Raw genomic sequence first — 14551 nt, forward strand, 5'->3', positions numbered from 1 at the left:
AGAGCCAAGAAAATATTTCTTGAAACAACAAAACAAATCAGCAAATGTTGACTTTATAGCAAAAATCCTAAACATAACAAAACTAAGGCATCTTTGAAATACCCATTTCTCAAAGTAACACCATATTTCATAGAGTGCCATTCATAATGCACTGATTTCATTGTGATTACAGGTATTTCTGCTTTTAGTATTTTTCAGTATCAGCTATAAGATATGAAAAGCTGTATGTTATTATTGGAAAACAGCACATTTCTGGCAGAGCTCACAAGATAAAGCCAAATATAGCTGGGGTTTCAGGTTGGCAGCATTTTGTAATTCTAAGTAGACATAGTGACATGTGTACCTTCATATATGGCATGCATTCAGCAGTCCTTAACATGCTTGGTGGAGAACTTTACCATTAGTTTCACCAGAAGAAGAGTTTCCCTTCCTTTATAAAACAAGATCAAGGAATATAATATTTGCTTTATTCTTCTGTCTTCACAGCTTTGGTTTTTTTTCCCTAAAAAGTGTTCTCGGTTCTGTTTCATCCTTTCCTTGCTTTGTATTTCTCACTCTTGCTCATATGTAGAATGGTGGAAAATTTTCTCCACTTGTTTTGCAAAGCCAGGACAATCCTCCTACAGGGCATTAACAGTCCGAAAGACAAAAAAAAAGAAGTCTTCTCCTGTGTAACACGGTTATTCAGTGGCCTCCCACGTATTGGAGAGCTGTAATTTCTGCTGTTAAGAGCATTTAAAAGGGAGGTGAAAGACTGAAACATATACCAAGATGCATTCACAATTTTTTTTTCATAGCATAATGGTCCATGCTGAGCCACTGATACCATCATTTAAATTTTACAAGACATGTTTATTACAAGGCATCACTGCAAAGATTATTAGAGATTTAACACCAAATTTATTCTGCAGCAGGTTCTGCATCTTTGTCAGTGCACAGAGTCACAAACCTAGAAAACAACCTCAGTAGTATTGTTACTGCTGCAAACTCATTAAGTCCTGCTTGTAGGTCCCCTGATTTCAGCAGAGAAGCCTGACAGTTCATAAATTGGCTTGCAGTCTCCTAGACCTGTACTCAAGCTGTTAGCCTTTTGCTGCTCTCTGCTAAGAGTGATTTGTCTGGAGCTACTACTGCCCATTACAAAACCACACACGTCCAAAAATGATTTGTCAGTGTAAATAATGTCTGCTTTCTCCACTCAAAAAAAAAAAAAAAAGAGAAAGAAAAAGGCAAAAGAACTACTGACTGCTAGGACAATGTGAAAAAGGAATTCCTTGCCGTTTTTAAACAACAAACTTATTTGACTAGAGGATGTATTGTGCTAATGAAAGAAGGCAGAAGTGCTGGGAGAAAAGCTGATATTCAAGTTCAGTAGTTTCCAGCTGTTTTTGCTGATGAAAAATCCAATCTGCAAGCAGGCCAGACACTTGCCATGGAGACCCACCAGTCCATCCAAGGGGTCCAGCTCTTGTGGCTGTGCTGCTGAAGATATTGGTGTAGGGATGGCAGAGTGGAAGCTCATCCATCCTGTGTGTGACCTTTGCTCTTACTCCAGCCAAAATCAGTGACAGTTACACAGGGGCTTCCCATCTGCCAGAAGCATTACAAAGCCAATACATCAGCTCTGAGAGGTGATAAAAGGCACATCACCTGCAGAAAACTGAACAGCTAGCATTTTGTTGTCTCATTACTGTTTATTTCTTATTCATTTGCACAGCTTGAGCTGAGCTTACAGGAACATCCTCCATTTGCACAAAGCAGTTGAAGGCTCTGGGGTTTTTAATTCTGCTGACACTGCTTGCAGACCTGAGCAACCCCCCCAGGGGAGAGCAGGGCAGGAGGGGTCATTCAGCAGCTGCCAAACTGATTTAGCTGTAGCATGAAGGTGCAGCCAACGCTCACACCTGTCAGGGAATTTAGGCAACTGAATTGGTCTTTAAATTAATTTGGGCTTCAGTGCCCTTGCCTGCCTAATAGAGGACATCCAGTGCAGAGTCTGGCCTCAGACAGTGAAGGCAGTAGTACCCACACAGAGAGCAGTGTCTGCCTGGCATAACCCCACTGCTCCCATGCCGCATTTGCTATCTGCTCTTTTAATCTCTTTGCCACTAATAAGATGGTTGCTGCCACAGCCTCCTAGCTGAGATAAAATGAACATGGCATGGTTGGACCATGGGTGCTCTCCTTGGCCAGCCAGAGAGGTCTCTGACATGGGCCTGATACTGGCTGCACACCTTCCTGTGGGGTTGGTGCTCCCTCTGCTCCTCCTGCCTGAAAAGCCCATCAAGGTCTCCCACAGCTAGGTCTCAGTCTGACCTCACAGCTTTTCCTTTTTTTTTTTTTTTTTGTACACAATGTTAAGCAAGCAATAGTCCGTTCAAGTCTAAGTATAATACAAGTGGCAGGAGACATCCACCACCTCACGCTTTCCCACTGTTCTATCCCCGTCTAGCTCTGCACAGTGTACTTCTCTCCTTAGGTGCCAGTTTCACCTTACCAGTAGAGCTTTAGGTGTTTTCCAGTGGCAGTGTCCATGCTTGACAGGGGAAGAGCAGAGTCCCAGAGAGCAGCAACACTCATATCCTGCAGTAACACAAAGTCCACGCAGAGCCTCCCTCTACCTTCGTTTTCTGTTAGACTAGATGTTTTCCTCATTAAGTGGAAGTCCTCCGTGAATGGTGTGTTTTAAAGTTGCAATCTTAAAAATATGGGCAGGAGAGCCATATGCCTTCATGGGCAGGGGCCAAAACACTGCACCTCCTTCTGGGGTAAAAATAAACTGCATTAAAAACAACCAGATTGGTGGGGTTTTTTGCTTGTTTAGGTTTTTATTTGGTTTTTTTTTTGTTGGTAGTGGTAGTTGTGGTTTTTTTGTTGGGGATTTTTGTTTCCTTGTTTTTTTCTTCTCTTCTTTGAAGCAGGTTCAACCTGGATCAAGTCAATAATTATTGGAAAAAGTATGTCTTCAGGGATATGTGGTGATCTTATCATGCAGCCTCACATATGAAGGAGGTGGCTCTGGATCTTACAGGAATGGTGGACTTGAGACAAAATGCTGTTCATTAGAGAACAGACCAATGTATTATGGTAATGCAGTAGGAAGCTGACAGCATGAAAAATGAAAATGTCTTATACATGGATATAAAGATACATTGTAGCTGTATACTGGATCTTTATGTGCATTTAGACTCCTGTAAAGCTGTGGAAATGCAGCTATGTTATCAATGTTTCTATACAGTAGCGCCAGGACAGTGCCTGTTTGTCTAGCATGGCACAGAACTCAATTTCCAATTATTCAGCAGAAATTTGGGGTTATTTCTTTTGTTTAAAAGGCAGCATGAGGAAAACAGAACAATTCAGAGGTTTGCTTTTACAGTAAGAATGAATTGTCAGTGGGCTATGTACACTGAGCAGTAACTGTAGTAAGACACAAAGCTTCTATGCTAACGATCCTTTAAATTAAATTCCGTTGTCACCCAATACAGGACCAAGCATGAAGCTTCTGCGATTGGTTGCTGCCCTCTCTTGGCATCACGACCAGCTTCCAGGAAAGAAAACAGAATGAAGGTTGTCAAGAACAGAAAACCATCAATGCACACTCACTCAAAGAAAATGGAGAAAGTCTTGTACCAAAGAAAAATGTAACATTTTACACCTTTTTCCAAATTAGAAAAATAGTGAATTGCATGTAAGAGGTCACATTTCTCCAAGACAAGGTTGACTACCTCAGTATGTGTGTGAGGGAAAACTGATTTGGCTGATGACACTGTTGCAGAAAAACATATATTTTCCTATACAATATTTTATAAACCTACCAACCACTTTGCATTTCTTCCCCTGTAAAAGCAATTTTCTTACAAAGAGTAATTTTTGCTTTTCAGTTTCTGGGAGACTATTTGAGCAGACTTCCAAGGCATTGGCTCAACTGCTTTCTACAAAGATTTCAGTTTGTACCATACATGCATGTATCTTCTATTATCAGTGTCAGAAAGGCTGAAAGAAAAGTAGATCCTGTGAATAATAATAATCCTTTGTGGCAAATATGAGCTTTGTTATTCAGGACGAGTCTCCTTCCAGCTTTAACTTTAAGAAGGGGAGGCTGTCATTCAGAATACTGTTTGCATGTAAAGAAATGCATCCTACATAACATTTTAGTATTAATTCTGTGTATGTTCACATGACTTGCTATCAGCCTGTGTGTTCACACGCTGTGCACTAAGGACATTCATACAAACTGCAAAGCAGCCTTATGATTATTTTGCAAGGAATGCTTTTTCACATGCAAAAATATGTCTGTCCTTTACAATATCTCCCCTATGCCTAAGAAAACACAAGTTATCTTTTCAGGTAATCCCATTCTTCATTGCCTGTTGGAGTACATTCAGAAGAGGTCATGAAGATAATCAGAGGGCTGGAGCACCTCTCCTACGAAGACAGGCTGAGAAAGTTGGTCTTGTTCAGCCTGGAGAAGAGAAGGCTCAGGGGATACCTTTTAACAGTCTTATAATACCTAAAGTATGCCTACAAGAAATATGGAGAGGGACTTTTTACAAGGGCCTGTAGGAATAGGACAAAGAGGGTTGGCTTTAACAGTCAATCAGTGGGGAGATTTAGATAAGATATTTGTAAGAAGTTCTTCCCTGTGAGGGTGGTGAGACACTGGCACAGGTTGCTCAGAGAAGCTGTAGCTGCCCCATCCCTGGCAGTGCTCAAGGCCACCCTGAACAGAGCTTGGAGCAACCTGGACTAGTGTGAGATGTCCCTGTCCAGGGCATAGGGATTGGAACTAGATGATCTTTAGGTCCCTTTCAACTCTAACCATTCTTTGATTCTATGGTCATCTTGCTGGATAGTAGAAGCTTCAACCTTAAGAACCTCTTCCAGAAACATTAAACTTTTGTCATGTGGAAAAGGGGTTTGGACCAGACTGTCTGTTGGCAGTAAATGCTTCAGGAAGTGCAAGGAAATTAAGGTTTTATAGCTGCTGGCCATGGATGTCAGACAGGTGCCTGGCTCAGGCGAGATCTCTGACAAGTGTGCCCACTACCACCTGCAGAATTTGCCTCCAGGCAAGCCCTGCTCCTCACTGAACATTATTATGTGTGCTGAAGCAAGTTATTAATGGGGTGTGTTTCCACTAGTAAAGAACATAACTGGCAGGAAGATGCTCAAGTGGACTGTCATTGTGCCACTGAGTAAAATCAAGCCTTACTTACCTGCTACAGGCCACCAGTAGAATGTTGTTTCAGGTCATGTACATATACATACAGACTTTGTATTTCTCTTTGTAGTGGTTCCACAGATGCTGCAGCTGCCCAGTGGAACTCATGCTCCTCTCAGTCACAAAGCTGCTGAGAGCTAAGGTCCTGAGGAAGTAAGCCTTGCCTTCAAGCCTGCTTCCTCACAGATCTGAAGTTCATGGCAGTCTGCTCCAAAGCACTCCCTAGGAAGTTCAGGTTTCTCAATTCTCATATAATTTAAGCTCCAATCCATTAGGACCACCTCCTGATTTCCTCAGAATTCCAAATGGGAGGTGTGTTTGAGCTGCAGCAGTTTGGACTGAACACACTGGCACTGTCTATAGAGCTGAATTTTGCAGAAGGTTCCCACTAAGTCAACTTCATTATATAGTAAACAGTGATGTGAAAGATAACGATCAAGGTGATGTTGTATTTTCAACATATTTGAGTAGACCCTGTGTGTTCAGGATATATAAAAGTCTTAAAAGTAGTCACTTTCACTAATTACCACCTAAGGATTTAAGCCAATTGAATTTTAGCATTTGCTAAGAGTCCTTTCTCTACTGAACAGGTAATTAGAGGTAAAATTTTAAAACACATGTTATTTGCTGTTTTCTTTTGAACTAGACTGTGTCACCTGTTTTGTAACTCTTGCCACTAACTGAATATTTTGAATGATGTATTTAAAACTCTTTAAACAAAAACTTAAAGCTCTTCTAAAGCAATTAGTGACAAAAGTGGTAAAATAATTCCTGTCTGGTTTTTTTTCTGATGTTCTTATTGGTCCATTACTATTATTATTCTGCACTGCTGTCCTGGGCTCAGCCGTAACAGTAGTAGCTGGTGCAGTGCTGTGTTCTCAAACTAAAGTCAAAAACACAGCAGTTAGTGAGCAAGCAGCTGTGTGGTTCTGAGTTACTGGTTGGGCTTAAACCACGACAACTGTTATTTCATTTGCTAAAGTAGTTACTATCCAGATGACTTAATTCTGAGCTGATGCAGGTTACACGAGATGGAGCAAAAAATTAAAAAAAAAAAGGGGGCATGCCAAAAAGAACTCTATAGGATTATCACACTCCAAATACATCACATTCCTATTTATTTATTTAAATGTAAACAACAGTAAAAATTACTATAAAAGTTTCTTAATATCCTAACACATAGTACTAAAGAAGGATTCTCAGAAGCTTTCAATTATCATTTAGATACAAATGGAACCAGTCAATTCCTATGAAAGAGTTTATTTTCTTTCACTGCTTTCAGATCAAGCTGCAGGCAGCCTCCAAAACGCTCATCAGGCTTGTTTGTTTTCCTAAAATTAATTTCCTAAAATTAAGAGCAATTAAGCCATTTTCAGACTGGTCAGAGAGCATAAATTTGTGGAAAGACAAATCTCAGAATCATACTAGTGAAGGTTCTGTTAACTTCTCACATTTTATTAGATATTTATTCATCAATTAGTGCCTTAATTCAAAGCATTTAAGAACATCCTCAGTCAGAACCACAGTGGTATAGGCTTAATCAATGTACTCTGATGTGTGTTTAAATGATTTATCAACTTGAAAAACCAAATCACACTTTCTGCATCTTATAATAAAATCTTACCACATAATTTCTAATCTACAGCTATTTGGATCTGTCTATTGTCTTCTGAAAAAAAAAAAAAAATCAAAACCCAAAATAAAACCTGAAAGCTAATAATGTACTATCAGTTTGGTTGTGTAGGCTGAAAGATATACGTATATTAAATATGAACACTCCACTGTAAGAAGCTGAATAGTGATTTCATCTTTTTTTTTTTTTTCCAGTAACTTACTGAGTGGAATTACTTTGGGTTTTGTGGATTTTTTTTTTCCTCATCAGTTCTAAGCTGCCAGGAAATCAAAGGGATTTCAGGGTCAACGTGAAGTGTTAATTAACCCTGTATGTCTTGTTAAGCATTGAAGCAAACCATTACTTTGACTGATACAGATGTTCAGGAGTGGGTATTTTCATTTTGGAGATAAGTATATTAAGTGAAGAACTTATTGCTGGACTGAAGGGTTTCAAAAGGAGTGTTAAGTAATTCCACTTTATTTTGGAAGAGAAGAGTTGAGTCCTTCTTGAGATGCCTTTCTCAGCCTAGAAAGACCCATAACCACTGGATTTACACATAGGGCCAGGCTTTGCAGGTTCATTTCCTCTAAAGATGCTGATTAGGTCAAATACAAGCCCTCCCTCCTTTAACAAAATAGGCAGGGGAAGGGTTTGGGTTTTTTCCAGATTTTGTTTAGGAGTTAACACCAACCTATTCCACAGCAACAAACTCAAAACCCTTCCAGACATGCCATATTTTGCCCCAAACCTGTAATATTCCTGGGAATATTGGAGGGAGGGAGGGAACGAGAGAAGGAGGGTGAGCTTGTTAATAGCTACTGAGCCAAGTTTCTTAGGACAGTCTTTGCTCCTCAAAACCTGTGGAGCTTCACATGGAATTTAATCCCTTGAATTCCTTTTGACCTGGTGTGAATGTGTCTCTTCAGTTCTTGTAGGCTTTGATTCAGCTGGGTATTGAAGCATAAAAAAATAAATACCTTTTTCTTTTCCTGTGGACATATTCCTGGGCTTGAACTCAAGCATATGTCTCAATGATGCGATGCTTCTGTAAGAGCCAGTTATTGTAAACTACTGTGGGTTTTTTTTCATTCCTACATATTCTCTTCCCTCAAGCTCTTGTTGCATCAAGAATATAGAAATTTGGCAGAAAATACCCCCTCTTGTGTTCCAGTCAATCCTCAGAGATGAAAGAGGCTGGTTGTGCTTAATTTCTGGTTATAGCCCATCTGACACTCTGCATCCAGTCATGTTCAGTAAGAACTTTCATGATTACAGCTTCACGACTTGTGCAGTTTATTGAAATACCATTGAAGATTTGGAATTGCCATTGATAAATTCTTACTGCATTAGCACTAAAATCCCAAGCTAGCCAACAATTAATTGAGCTTATATTGAAAAAATAATTGGTAGCTCATTAAGCTTAGTTTCACCTGGACATCATCTGACCCAGTCAGAACTGCAAATCTTGCCAAAGAGGTGTCCCTGCTTTGCGGAGGAGAGAAGAGCAAGCCTGTCCTGTTGTCTGCTCTCATTCTCTGCCACCTCATTAACCCCTTCACTATATATGTCATGGTCTCAGGCCTCATTACTACACCCACTTAATATGCAATGTTGTCATAATGAAATCCAGAGTTACCTGAGCTAAGACTTGGACAACAAATTTTTTAAATTATATTTTTCATGTCCCTGTAGTAATTTTCTAAATCACTAAAAAGAACTCTGCCTAAGGCTTGTAGGAGCTAAACAGCCAGTCTTTCTCATCAAGCAGTACTACTGAAAGGACAAGAAATGCAGATCAGCAAAGCAGTGAATAATTAAAGTCACAGAAAGGAGGAGGCTGTTGACTGTTTTCACAGGTATATTACCACCCATAGAAACATTTACATGCTAAGTTACACTTGAGAAAAGCCTTTGCAAAGATTATTATGATAGCTATACAAAATCCCTATTTCTTTAACTGCCTTCATCATCAACATTGAGATAAGATTTAGAGAATCATAGAATCATAGAAGAGTTAGGGTTGGAAAGGACCTTAAGATCATCTAATTCCAACCCCCCTGCCATGGGCAGGGACACCTCACACTAAGGCTCTGTCTAACCTGGCCTTGAACACCGCCAGGGATGGAGCATTCACAACCCCCCTGGGCTACCCATTGCCAGGGCCTCACCACTCTTACAGTAAAGAACTTCTTCCTTATATCCAATCTAAACTTCCCCTGGTTAAGTTTTAACCCGTTACCCCTTGTCCTATCACTACAGTCCTTAAGGAAGAGTCTCTCTCCAGCATCCTTGTAGGCCCCCTTCTGATCCTGGAAGGCTGCTATGAGGTTTCCATGCAGCCTTCTCTTTTCCAGGCTGAACAGCCCCAACTTCCTCAGCCTATCTTCATACGGGAGGTGCTCCAGTCCCCTGATCATCCTCTTGACCCTCCTCTGGACTTGTTCCAACAGATCCATGTCCTTTTTATATTGAGGACGCCAGAACTGTACACAATACTCCAGGTGAGGTCTCACGAGAGCAGAGCAGAGGGGCAGGTCACCTCCCTCGACCTGCTAGTCACGCTCCTCTGGATGCAGCCCAGGGTATGGTTGGCCTTCTGGACTGCGAGCGCACACTGAAGCCGGCTCATGTTCACTTTCTTACGGAACAACACCCTCAAATGCTTCTCTGCAGGGCTGCTCTGAATCTCTTCTCTGTCCAACTTGCGGCTGTCCCTGGGATTGCTCCGACCTAGGTGTAGGACCTTGCACTTGTCATGGTTAAACTTCATAAGGCTGGTATCAGCCCACCTTACAAGCTTGTTGAGGTCCCTCTGGATGGCATTCCTTCCCTCCAGCGTATCAACCCAACCTCACTGCTTGGTGTCATCGGCAAACTTGCTGAGGGTGCACTCAATCCCACTGTCCATGTCACCAAGAAAGATGTTAAACAAGACCGGTCCCAACACCCATCCCTGTGGGACACCACTCATTACTGGTCTCCAGCCGGACATTGAGCCATTGACCACAACTCTTTGCATACAGCCATCCAGCCAGTTCTTTATCCACTGGGTGCTCCATCCATCAAATTGATGTCCCTCCAATTTAGAAACAAGGATGTTGTGTGGGACAGTGTTGAATACTTTGCCCAAGTCCAGGTAGATGACATCAACTGCTCTACTCCTGTCCGTCAGTTCCGTAGCCCCATCATAGAAGGCCACCAAACTGGTGAGGCAGGATTTCTCCTTAGTGAAGCCATGCTGGCTGTCACCAAGCGCCTTGTTGTTTTTCATGTGCCTTAGCATGCCTTCCAGGAGAATCTGCTCCAAGATTTTGCCAGGTGCAGAGGTGAGACTGACTGTAGTTCCCTGGCTCATCCATTTTCCCCTTCTTGGAAATGGGGGTTATATTTCCCTTTTTCCAGTCATCGGGAACTTCACCTGACTGCCGTGGTTTTTCAAATATGACGGACAGTGGCTTGACTTAGCAGCTTCATTTGCCAGTTGCTTCAGGACACGCGGCTGGATTTCATTGGGTCCCATGGACTTGTGCATGTTCAGGTTCTTAAGATGGTCTCGAACAACGGGGCCCAAGGTCTTCATTCTCACAGTCCCTGCATCTGACTTCCAAGACTTGGGTGGTGTGGTCAGAGCCTTTGCCAGTGAAGACTGAGGCAAAGAAGATATTAAGAACCTCAACCTTCTCCAAATCTAGGGTAGCCAGCTCTCCTGATAGCTTCCAGAGAGGGCCCGCATTGTTCCTAGTCTGTCTTTTATTTGCAGTGTAACTGTAGGATCCCTTCCTGTTATCTTTCACATCCCTAGCCAATTTTAATTCTAACTTGTCCTTAGCTTTCCTAACCTGGTCCCTAGCTTCCCGGATGACATCCCTGTATTCTTCCCAGGCTGCCTGTCCTTGCTTCCACCTCTTATAAGCCTCTTTTTTCCCTTAAAGTTTCCTCAGCAGCTCCTTATCCATCCAAGGAGGTCTCCTGGCCCTCCTGCTGCACTTCCTTCTAGTTGGGACTCAACACTCCTGAGCTTGTAGCAGGTGATCCTTGAATCTTGGGCCCCTCCAGGGGTTGTATCCCATGGAACCTTACTAAGCGGGTTCGTGAAGAGGCCAAAGTCTGCTCTTCTGAAGTCCAGAGCAGTGAGCTTGCTGCACGCTCTTCTCGCTGTCCTGAGGATCCCGAGCCCAACCATCTCATGGTCGCTACAACCAAGGCTGCCCTGGAGTGTCACATTTCCAGCCAGCCCTTCCCTGTTGGTGAGCAGGAGGTCAAGCATGGCACCTCTCCTTGTTGGCTCCTTTATTACTTGCAGAAGGAAGTTGACTTCCACACAGTCGAGTAACCTCCTGGATTGCTTGTGCCGGGCCATACCGTCCCTCCAACAGATATCAGGGTGGTTGAAGTCCCCCAGGAGGACAAGGGCATGCGAGCATGAGGCTGTTGCTATTTGTCTATAGAGCACATCATCCACAGAATCCTTTTGATCAGGCGGTCTCTAACAGGTCCCCACAGTAATGTCTCCTGTAGCTGTTCTCCCTTCAACCCTGACCCACAAACTCCCTGTTGACTGCTCACCTGTCCCCAGACAGAGTTCCATACTTTCCAGCCTATTCCTAACGTAAATAGCGACTCCACTCCCTGTCTGCCAGGCCTGTCTTTTCTAAAGAGCCTGTAACCTCCCATTCCAACACTCCAGTCATAGGAGCCATCCCACCATGTTTCTGTGATACCTATTATGTCATATCCCTGTAGATGTGCACACATCTCTAATTCCTCTTGCTTGTTCCCCATGCTACAGGCGTTTGTATGGAGGCATCTGAGCCAAGCTGCAAATGAAGCCGGCTCATCGGCTGGAGCGTCTGGAATATCTCTGCATTGCTCCGAGCATTTATTATAGGTGCTGGCAACTGACTGGGTGTGTTGGGATGGAATGATGCCCTCCTCCCTCAACACATCTAGTTTAAAGCTTTCTTGACCAGCCTGGCAAGCCTCCTACCAAAACCACGCTTCCCCTTCATTGTCAGACCAGCTCCACCAGCCTCCACTAGACCTGGCCTACTAACTTGAATCCCGTGTTCAAGATACCCAAACCCCTGACTAACTGTTCTAACCGCTGTCCTAACCATTTATTAACCTGGCCAATCCGCCTAGCCTTTTTAAGGTCCTCCCCTCTGTCCTGGAGAATTGACTAAAAGACTATCTGAGCTCCAGAGCCCCTAACCACCTCTCCCAGGGCTCTGTACTCCTTCTTTATGTTCTCCAGTCTACTGCTGTCTATTATCACTAGCACCCACATGAATCACTAGAAGTGGGTAACACTGGGGCTTACTAGAGCAGGCAGCCTCTCTGCAGCACCCCTGATCCAAACCCCTGGTAGGCAGCATGCCTCCCTTGAGGCTGGGTCAGGCCGACAGCTGAATGCTTCTGTTCCCTTCAAAAGAGTCCCCTACTACTGTGACCACTGGCAGCACCAGTAGTGATCTTTATCAGTGCCTCAGCCGGTTTTTAATGGTGCGAGTGTGTTTCTTTGTTAACCCCCTGTAGACCTGCAAAGCGATTCTGGGTGGGGACAACAGATATAGGAGGAAGCCACTTGCTTTTAATGGTCCTCTTCCTCCTTTTTTTGTTGTTTTTTTTTTGTCACTATTTCCCAGCTTCCTGGGTTATCAGCTTCCTTTCCTCCACGAAGTACAGGGGACGCTTGAGGCCCCTGCACAGTTTGGGCCTGGAGCAAGCAGTCCTGCTTCCTCTCAGCTTCCCTGACATCTTGTAGCCTATTGACAGTGTCCTGCAGCTCAGTCACCTGGGCGCACTGAGTGCAGCCTTGCCCATTGTGCACCCTCCCCTCACAAGTCCAGTGCAGGCACTCTCTACCCTCTGAGCTCTGTGCTGCAGCCTCCCATCTCATCGGCTCTGTCTGGGTGCCTATGCTGGCCACTACCAGGGCAGCCAGAGCAGAGCTCCCAGACCAGGCCCTGGTTATAAGGTGAATGCTCACCATTCCACTCGCCTTCATGCACAAACTGTCCCATCCCACCCTCACCGCTCGCGCTCCCTGGGCAGGTTTTTAACCAGTCAGGGCTGGTGCCGCTCCTCCTGGCTCCGCCCCCTGTGAGTCCCTGCTCGAATCAGCTGAGCTGCCGGCTCATGGGCAGGTCCTGTCGAGGATCTGAGGCTGATTCCGTGGTTTTTCTCGCTCTGAGTTGAGGCTCCTAGACGCTGAGCTTTTCTCCGCTCTGGTGTTGAAGGCATCCTCTCTGGAGCAATTATCAGCACAGACAAAATGTTTAACAGCCTCTTTTGCTTCCTGTCCTCATGTGGTAAGCAACAGGTGGACCTAAAAGCTAATGTCTAGTTCAGGGCCTCAGCACTATTAGCAGTGCAAATGTATTATTGGTCATACAAGACCTGCATTCTCTCTGGCCATCTGAACTTCCAGGTAAAAGCACGGGGCAATTTTCTGTTGTTTTTTAAGTCACACATTTCAAAATAATTTAAGAATGGAGGGATTTTTATGTCTTATGTGTACTGGGGGGAGGTGGGATGCACACTCTCCTTAAGGGTCATCTGCATTACAGTGACTGCACAGCTCGTAATATGGCACATATTAGATTCTGATGTGAATCAGAGCCTGTCTAGGGGATATGAAAATACACACAGCCTATTATTATTGGATTTCTACACTAAACAAACAAAATATCCAAAATATCCTATGCACATCAAAAGGTACCACTGTTCCAGGGAGTGCCACTCACAAAAGGAATGTAATTCTGGTGAGATGAGGTGCATGGTGATGTATTAGTACATTATTGCAATGACTGCCTGGAACTCAGTGCTGTTAGCGAGAAGGCTGAATGTCTGTGAGTGAAGGTCAGGGGGTAGGCCAATCAAGCAGATATCCTGGTAGGAGTCTGTTATAGACCACCTAGCCAGGATGGAGGTAGGGATGAAGCATTCTTCAAACAACTGGGAGAAGTTTCATGATCACTAGTCGTTGTTCTCATGAGGGACTTCAACATACCAGATGTCTGCCAGAAGTACAATACTGCAGAGAGGAAACAATCAAGGAGGTTCTTGGAGGGTGTGGAAGATAACTTCCTAACCCAGCTGGTGAGTGAGCCAACTAAGGGAGATGCCTGGCTAGATCTGCTGTTCACAAACAAACAGAGAACTGGTGCGTGATGTGAAGGTTGGAGGCTGTCTTGAGCAAAGTGATCACAAAATGAATTTTCAGACCTTGGAGAAGTCAGGAAGAAAGTGTAATGGATTGGAACCTGGCTGGGAGCTGATTCCCTGTCATGACTGAGAGGCATAATAAAGTATGTTTTTGTCACAGTGTATTCAGTAGAGTTTATGTTCGTTATGACAGTTTGTCAGAAAGAGGCAGGAAAACATAGGTGTGCAGCTGTTCTATGACTTTCATACTTGGCCACACTGGGGCACCTGGCCAATGCTCTCAGAGTGGACAACAAAGATCATGAGAAACTGCATGGCCCCAGGAGTAAACAGTTACAGAGCTGGCATAAAGCTGTGGTTTTCTAAGGGTATAAAAGCAAGACCCTCTTGTGGCTGTGGGAGAAGCCTCACCTATGTGTTGATGTACCGTGTAGGAATTTTCCAATTACCTGAGACTCCTGACGTCAGCTGCAATGGGTTTCCCAGCTGGAAGTGTGGGCCTGGGTGATGATTCAGTGGTAATCAGTGATGTATTTCTTCTTAATCTC

The sequence above is a fragment of the Pezoporus flaviventris genome, unplaced genomic scaffold (assembly GCF_033815535.1).
Source record: "Pezoporus flaviventris isolate CSIRO_AGI_PZ_B2104156 unplaced genomic scaffold, CSIRO_AGI_Pfla_v1 ptg000126l, whole genome shotgun sequence".
Taxonomy (NCBI): domain Eukaryota; kingdom Metazoa; phylum Chordata; class Aves; order Psittaciformes; family Psittacidae; genus Pezoporus; species Pezoporus flaviventris.